General features: G+C 41.6%; 1 protein-coding gene across 2 annotated transcripts in view; it reads right to left on the bottom strand.

Moving 5' to 3' along the window:
• LOC128874350 (CD151 antigen) overlaps window positions 1-7,177 on the bottom strand; it is a 17,066-nt gene extending 9,889 nt beyond the window's left edge. Inside the window, exon 1 of one of the 2 annotated variants that reach the window (XM_054119017.1) lies at window positions 6,919-7,177. The gene's annotated coding sequence lies outside the window, so the exon portion shown is untranslated. Of the gene's footprint in view, window positions 1-3,605; window positions 3,616-6,918 lie in introns of those variants that run through there. The other variant, XM_054119018.1, reaches the window with a different exon arrangement.
• Between the last annotated feature and the right edge of the window lie 940 nt (window positions 7,178-8,117).

The raw sequence follows: 8,117 nt of genomic DNA, 5'->3' as shown, positions 1-8,117 counted from the left end.
CTCCAATTAGAAAATTCCTTGACATATTCCTTGATTATATACGCAGGTCAATCCCTCGATATAATACCTTTGTTCGAGTCACCTGGCGTCGTTATATCGAGGGTCTACTGTTGTACATTGTTCTCTGTCTTGTTTCATATAAAGAGAAAACGGATGGTGTTGATAACCAAACTTTCCTTCCTTCCAACTTCCATATACAACAACCTTGATCTCAAGATCCAGTCCCCGTTAATGACACCCGACATTATCCAATTGTCGTCGCGTTATACAATTCTCACGAACACCGTGCAATTTTCTGCAAACGCGTCCGACCTAGATCTAGAACTTGGACCAGTTTAAAAGCCCCTGGCTGGGTGGAAAAAGAATTACACGCATTCCTATCCGCTATGAAACGGCTTCCCTCTCGTCCTCGATCGTTTCCTTCATCGTTTCGCAATCGTTGCGCTAATTCGCGCGATTTTATATCCGTAACCGAATGAATCACTTAGGCATGGTGGTGTATTTTAATCCGTTGAATTCACTTGCTATTCTTTCCGCGGCTGGCTGGAACAAACAAAGATTTCCATCGATACGACGATCACGATGCAACCAGCCGCGTTTCCGTTTCCGAAGACATCGTTGATCGCGCGCGAGTATCGCGATCCTCCTGGATCGTTGCGCAACCGAAGACCAGTCGGTCGAGTAACTGCGTTCCAACGAGAGTGACTTCCCAGTTCGATTCGAGAGATCGACGGGATAGGTCCTGAGATTTGTCATGGTCATTGGTTCCCTTTATTGTTTGGGGGATCGTGAAAAAGAATTCGTGTGGATAATGGAGACAATGGTAACTGGATTCAATAGTCAGAACTTGATTCGAGTAATGTTACAAATTTCAGTACAATTTGTATTTTCATGAGTCGTCTTCGTAATGGGAGGGAAATTCCTAGGTGCAATTTTATTCGCGTAGTATTATTTTATTTGTTCGTTCGTGGTATGAATAATTTATGTATACGTGATATAAATAACTTCATTGGTGTAGTCACGGTGCATTGCATTACTGACTGATTGGAGCGATGATTTTGCTATGTAAAATTGTTGAAAATTATTTGAAGAATAAAAATATTTCACTCGACACTGAATTCAACCGATGGCATGAAATTTGCAGTCGTTTAAATTTTCAAAGTTTAAAGTACTAGTTTGTAGGTTCAGTGGTAATATTCAGTCAAATAGATACTTACTAGTTCAAATTTTAATCTTCATACTAATAAAGAGTTTATCATCTAATATTCCTAACGGGGGGCTTTTATCCGAATAAGATTTCCCCAATCCCAGACCATCGCATTACTATTTCGTGTTTCGTACATGGAAGGTCTTCCTTTTAATTATCGTGCGTGTTGCTCATTAGCCTCGATTGCTTGAACTTACATCATAATTAATGCAGACTTAATACCGCGCGAAAAAGTAACATTCTCACGTGACATTGCGTGTGCACATTCATTTTTATCGATCCCCTTGGTCTCCGCGAAACGAACTTCGTATCGATTGCTCGCGAGCAGCGCGGTTCATTTTCATTTTTTTTTCTCTCCACGATTTAAAACTTTAATGAAGACGGATCTGTCGCGGCGGTCGCCGACCCCTGACCGATAACCAACCTCGGCCGTAATCGGTTTAGAGAAACGTCGTTATGTACTTTTCACTGAAACTCGTTGCTTCTTTTATATTCACTCTGCTCAGGAAGTTCATATATCTTTAAATTGATTTTCCAATACAGAAATGTACTTTCTTTTGGACATTTTCATTCATCGTTCTCGCAAACCGGACGGCGAAATTAATTTCATTAAAAATTGCGATTAGACTTGGAATATCCTTTTCTAATCAAAAAAATGATACTCTTTAGAGTTTGCCACTCCTGTTACATACCAAACTATGCGTGACTCGAATTTTGTTTCTACCCTTGGCGTTGAATTACGAGAACCGCGTAATTAACTTACCGCGAGCTACCTATGCCGAAAGTATAATAAAATTCCATGCAACAAACAAGAACGATAAACACGAATAACATGTCTGGCTCGACCCCGCCCCTTAATCATTTTAAACCGACGATAAACATGCCCGACTCGTTTGAACGTCGTCGATTAATAATTTTCTACCAAGCAATCATTCTAATTAGCATACGAATGCTGTCCTTTCTCGGATTGGGAATAACTGGTGGACATTCTCGATTCATCGTGTAACAATGGTAACCGGAAGTCGGCTTGAACTCGTTCATGCCACGTATACAAATTGCCCTACGGTCTAGGTAAGGAATACCGGTTTTGCAACAAGCTGTAGAACGAAGTTCTCTCGAGGCGCAGTCACGCACCGACATACTGCCTTAAAGACACGTTATACGAGAGAGAAAGTGGCTTCTCCCCTTTCGCATTAAGTAATCCAACGATGAAAAACGTAAAAATGATGGAAGCACGTCTGGACCGCGTTCTTGTGACGTCATCGAGGAGCTTCCTTCGTCCTGGCGCCTAATGGATTCCCCCAGCCGAAGGAACTTAGAGTAATGTAATTAGAGTAATATAATTCCACATCGCGGCGGTAATTGCGAACCGTTCGAGTATCGATCACCTTTGCGACCATCGTTTATGACTCTTATTACCATCGTTTTTTTTCTCCTTTCTCCCCTGTTACGAGACGTTTATATCGTCCATTTCTCGCCGTTACGTCTGATCGAGTTCCAATTTCTTTTAATTTGCCGTCAGGGGCTGTAGATATGTTTGACTGTAGCTATAGGGAGGCCAGTGAGCCATTGGCATCTCTAATGGAAGGATTACGAAGGATTACAATTGCAAAATAGCGTGAAGCAAGAATTGCGTGAATGTAAAGAACGAAAGTATATAAGTCTGGTACATTAACCCTTTATTTACTGAATTTCTCAAAAGTTTATAAAATCTAGGCGCCCATCTTGGTCTTACATCGTCTCATAGAGTTGTCTCTAACAAGCTTCCGAGAAAAGCTTGTGCTTGAAAGTCACAATAGGTTTCGAAGCGTTTAAATGAATAGAGTACCGCGAGAAAACTGACGGGACTTATAAGTAAGTAAAGGGTTAAATGTTTTAGTCAAGTTATTCAACTTCAAGCGCTTATAAATAAAACTCATTAGCTTCAATCTCTTCTAATTCATTCGCAAGTGTAAAATTAGTTGTAGATATCGCATGTTTAAGTGTGAAGGACACGGAAAACCCGGAGGAAAGCGATCGTCATTAGAATAACAACAACCACTTAAAGAAAGTGACAATTGAGGACGTGGAAGGCCGTCTACTGTGTAAACAGTAAACAGTGCCAAAAGAAAGTTAACCGAGTGCTAAATATGACTGGAATTCCGGGTCATTCTAATATTGCGAATGCAGCAGTACCTTCCACTATGACTATTGATAGCCAGACATGACTACGCACCACAATTTGCAGCACTTTACATACAATAACGCGAATGAAAACATGTTGAACAGTGGTTAAACGTTGTATTCATCACTGCTATGTAAAGCATTCAATATTTAACAAAAAAAAAAAACATTACATTTTCTGAATACAAAAATGTTCAACCGAACGGTGGATTAAACCCACAGAACTATCTTTGCAAAACGTTCCTTTTTCAAATTTTATTTCAAACGTGAAAAGGAAATAATTGAAAACGTTAGGTACTGGGCGTAGAAGTAAAAATAAGTACACGTCCGATTGTAACGCGAGATACACGGTTACGCGCTGTTATTAGACTAACCTTGATGACATTCTACGACACGCAAGGATAATAGAACGTTGAAACAACGGAGCGTTCTAATGATAGGAAACGGATAAAAAAAAAAAGGTTCCACGGTGTTTCTAAAGCGGCGAAGTTCTATTCGAAAATAAGAAGCGGCCAAGAAAAATAGTTAGGAGATTGCGACCATCCGAGACCAACTCTTTCCTCGTCTTGCGACGCGAGCAATTGCGTGAAATTGCGATCCGCAGGCGGTTGTAAGATTCAGCGTTATGATTCAGACGCTTAAACGAAAACAAACCCACTCGGGGATTGACATCATCGTACCTGCATCATCGTGTCTGCATCATCGACGCATAGCTAGGCGCGAGTTTCACGATGCAGTCGTGACTTAGCGCGGGAAATCGTTTTCTCTCGACTAGCTGGTATTTGCCAGCCACCGCTTGTTGCACGACGGTGATTTATGTCGAAAAAGACGGAACAACTAAGGAAACGACGGTGGAACGTCACGTCGCTTCAGTCACCGGGTTCGAAGGTTAAGTCAACGATGAAAAAATCGTTTAAAACGTGCATCTCGTCTCTGGAAATTTCCAAGAGTCAGCACCGAATCCCTCGTTTAAAGGTCAGGACATCGCAATGTTTTAATTGGGCGCAGTTGTTGAGCCTGGAATAGATTGTATCCTGCTTGATCTAAGCCTGACTTTCTCATTTAAAAGCAATGACAGTTAAATCCACGTCGAGTCTTGTCTTCGCGGTCGATAAACATAATTGCAGTAGTCTCGATTTAATGCATTTTGGGTTGAACGAACAGGATTCCATGGTTCTGTGTCGGTTACTGTGTTGTAGGCCTCTCGGTTCTTAGCATCATTATCTCGAAATTGGATAATTTCTCGAAGACCGTGTCACCTCGGTCTGTAACCACGATATTGGGAGAGAATGCCCTTGGATGGAATGCAGATTTATCGAAGTTGTCAAAAAGGGTCATAAAATACATTTCATATTTTCATACGTTTGGTATCTAGCGAACTGAGAAAGAAAATGTTTTTTTACGTCTCTGTTTCGTTCCCCTTTCTTCGTTCAGATAAATACAGAGATTCGGATGATAACTGGAGAAATTTTTGGAGAAGTTATAGTTGAAGGATACCGAAACGTTTCGCGTGGAATCCGAACCGAGAAGGGGAAAAAAGAATGATCGAGGAAAAAGTCGAAGGGAGGACTCCTTTCAGTCGGTCGAAAGTTACGCTGCGAGACCGAGGTCATCGAGTTTTACACACTCGTCGTACGTTCGTTGGGCCCAGGTTATGATGCTCGCGTCTACTATTACGTCCAGGTTTCAAACGCGTTCAACAATAGCGCATTCCGTAACAATATGGATGCTGGCGAATTCCTGGCCAATCTGATCCAGGATTTATTGCCACGATTTACTCTTACCCGTCCCGACCAACGCTTGATCGTTTAAAACTACAGACGAATACGATACTTAAGAACGAATAAGGTGTAATTAAAAATTCGAGCATGAAATATTTTCCAACGAAGAAATCAAATCAAATCAACTAGATCGTTACTTTTTTCATCATTATTTTATCAACGCTAAATTTTCTTTTATTTCGACAACGAACACGTGTCAAAATAAACATAATCCTTATCGTTTCTGAAAAATAATTCCAAAGTGATTCCGAAAGCAGTTAATAATTTTCAAATTTTAATAAAAGGCCAATAACGGTGGATTCCGAAACAATATGGATGTTGTGAATTCCTGGCCGCGATTCAGGACCCAAGATTTATGACTACGACTACAGCTTCGCGACACACGCGCAACACATACGCTTTTTACGGTCGTCGCCTCTACACGACTGGAAATCCATGGCGCAGGTGTTGCCGTGCCCGTTATTCAACGATCGATTTTCGAAATCGAGATTATTCGCGGGGATTTCGACATGCAAAACAACTCGAACGAATCCCCGTCGCCACTTGCAACACTGACCACCGTGACTCCGTGGGCGTTAGTTAATTTGTGCATTACCGCCCCGCTGCGCTAGATCGGATCTAATTGAACTTCCTTACCGATTCGCCGTCGACGCGAACGATGACGGATCGCTCAAAGTTTCTTTTTATACGCGAAAAAAGAGCCTAGACCGTAATTGAACGCTCAATTATCGAGGACCAATCGAGTCGAGGCAATTAAACTCGCGCTGATGACATTCGCATGGTGATTCAATTTGATATCTCGTTACAAGCTAACTGCGGGTAGTTTGTGCGAAGACAATGAGTCAGTGGTGTCAAATAATGCGATTACTTGTTGGAAAATTGATGTATGTTAACACTACCGACTAGTAGCAATGGGGCATCCAATTAAATTCAATAACATTATTTATTTTGACAACATTCGTGTTACTCAATGTTTATTTTAGCTATTAGAATCGTCTTTTAATTGATATTTATGTGATATTTCGTAATTCATACAATAATGGGGACATAAAATGTTATTTCAATAGTAGATAACAAAGTATTATCCTATCCAAATATCGAAAGGTTGGTCAAGTGTTAATTAATCTACACTTATGGATCGACTAAATTAATTTCAACCCTACGGATTAAAATAAACTAATGGAGCAAAATGCGTCGAACATAAAATGTATCTGCTCCATTTATTTACACGTTCTTTCCCAACGCAAAGAGGTCATCCCCGAGGACGAAGGAAACAACATTATACCATATACCATATCGAAAGGTCGGTAAAGTGTTAATCAGTTCATACTTATGGATCAACTAAATTTCAACTCTACGGATTAAAATAATCTAACGGAGCAAAAATGAGTCGTATATAAAATGTATCTGCTTTAACTCTTTGCGGCACACGAATTCGGGTCATAAAATATACCCATGTTGCACAGGAATTTTATTGCGTTTTAAATCAAACAAAATTTTTATATTTTTATTAATAAAGGTATCACACCTATACACATGCAGCTATTGCAAAATTTCGAGGTGGGATTAAAAATGTCCCACCATGCATTTACGGTCCATCAAAAAGGTAGGACACTTTCAATCCCACCGTGCCCCAAAGAGTTAAAACAACATTATACCATAAAGCTGAGTTTTCTAAACATTAACGAAAGAAGATGATTCTCTCTAAACTGGCAAGTAACGCAATGATTATGACACTCGTTTCATTGACGATGGAATCGTACTTACAAACGTTCCGTATGTCGGCTGCCCTTTAGTCGTCGCCGGTGGATAGAAACTTCTTTCGTCGATGAAACGTGACACCGTTCCGCGAGCACACGGGTCGAAACTGCGACTTTTCCGTGGGAAAAGAATCACTGTACGTTCCACGATTAGGGGAAAAAAAGCACGGGGCACGTCGTTCTGGAAAATATCGTCGTTTAATTTCAGGCACGAGGCTGTGGCTCACCGTGACTCGAGTATTGGCGGTGGACACGCGCGATTTCAGGCCGGGGTCTGAGTGAAACTGAAATGGTAAAACCGACTTGAGCTCTCTCGCACTATGTCCCGCTCCCTCTCCTTCTATACTTTACTCTGCCACTCGGTCTCCCTGATTATCTCCCTCTTGCTCACGTTGTATTTCCCTCCACGTTACCCACCGAGTTACACCACGCTTGTTCTCTCCCTCTCCATCTTACTTGAATCCCCCTTTTTCCACAACGAGTCATCGCTTACTACTCGTGTGTTTCCCTGTGTGTACACACAACGCGCTTGGTGGCTTCTATGCTTCCCGCGTGTAAGCCAGTGTGAGCATTATGCGTCGCGACGCACCAAAGAATCCAACGATCTCCGGAGAGCTACCGAAAGTAGGGTACAAGGTACTTAGGTACGAGTCTTTCGTCGTTGCGTGCCATACACAGCGTTGTTCAAAACCTCTGCGATCACCTCTGTTGATTAGTAAACTTTTTACTCGCGCCATGCAAAACCAAAACGTACAGTGGGTGTAGAATGTATTCGTACACCGATCAATTTCCAAAAAAGCTTTTCTGTGAAATTGTAGTTTCTTAACTTCTTTTTTTATAAGCAATGATATTTTACATATTCTCGGAAGTCTCTAAGATAGATATAGTCCAGACAACATTTACTAGTTAATACAGGGTGTCCCAAAAATGTTGTAACACCTTGAAAGGGGTGATTCGGGAGGTGATTTGAAGCAACTTTTTCCTTAGCGAAAATGTTGTCAGAGGCTTCGTTGAGGAGATATTAACGGAAAACGTTGACCAATCAGAGCGCTCGTATACCGTTGGAGCGGCCGCGGTAGCGAAGGCTACGAGCTAAATGGCCGCGCTTGTACGCAAACAAGTGACTCGACGTGCATCGAAGGACATTGACGCGGCTGCCTAGCTCGTAGCCTTCGCTACCGCGGCCGCTCCAACGGTATACGAGCG

The sequence above is a fragment of the Hylaeus volcanicus genome, chromosome 3 (genome assembly GCF_026283585.1).
Source record: "Hylaeus volcanicus isolate JK05 chromosome 3, UHH_iyHylVolc1.0_haploid, whole genome shotgun sequence".
Classification (NCBI taxonomy): Eukaryota; Metazoa; Arthropoda; class Insecta; order Hymenoptera; family Colletidae; genus Hylaeus; species Hylaeus volcanicus.
Note: the sequence above shows the minus strand (reverse complement) of the source record. Positions and strands in the feature narration are given on the sequence as shown.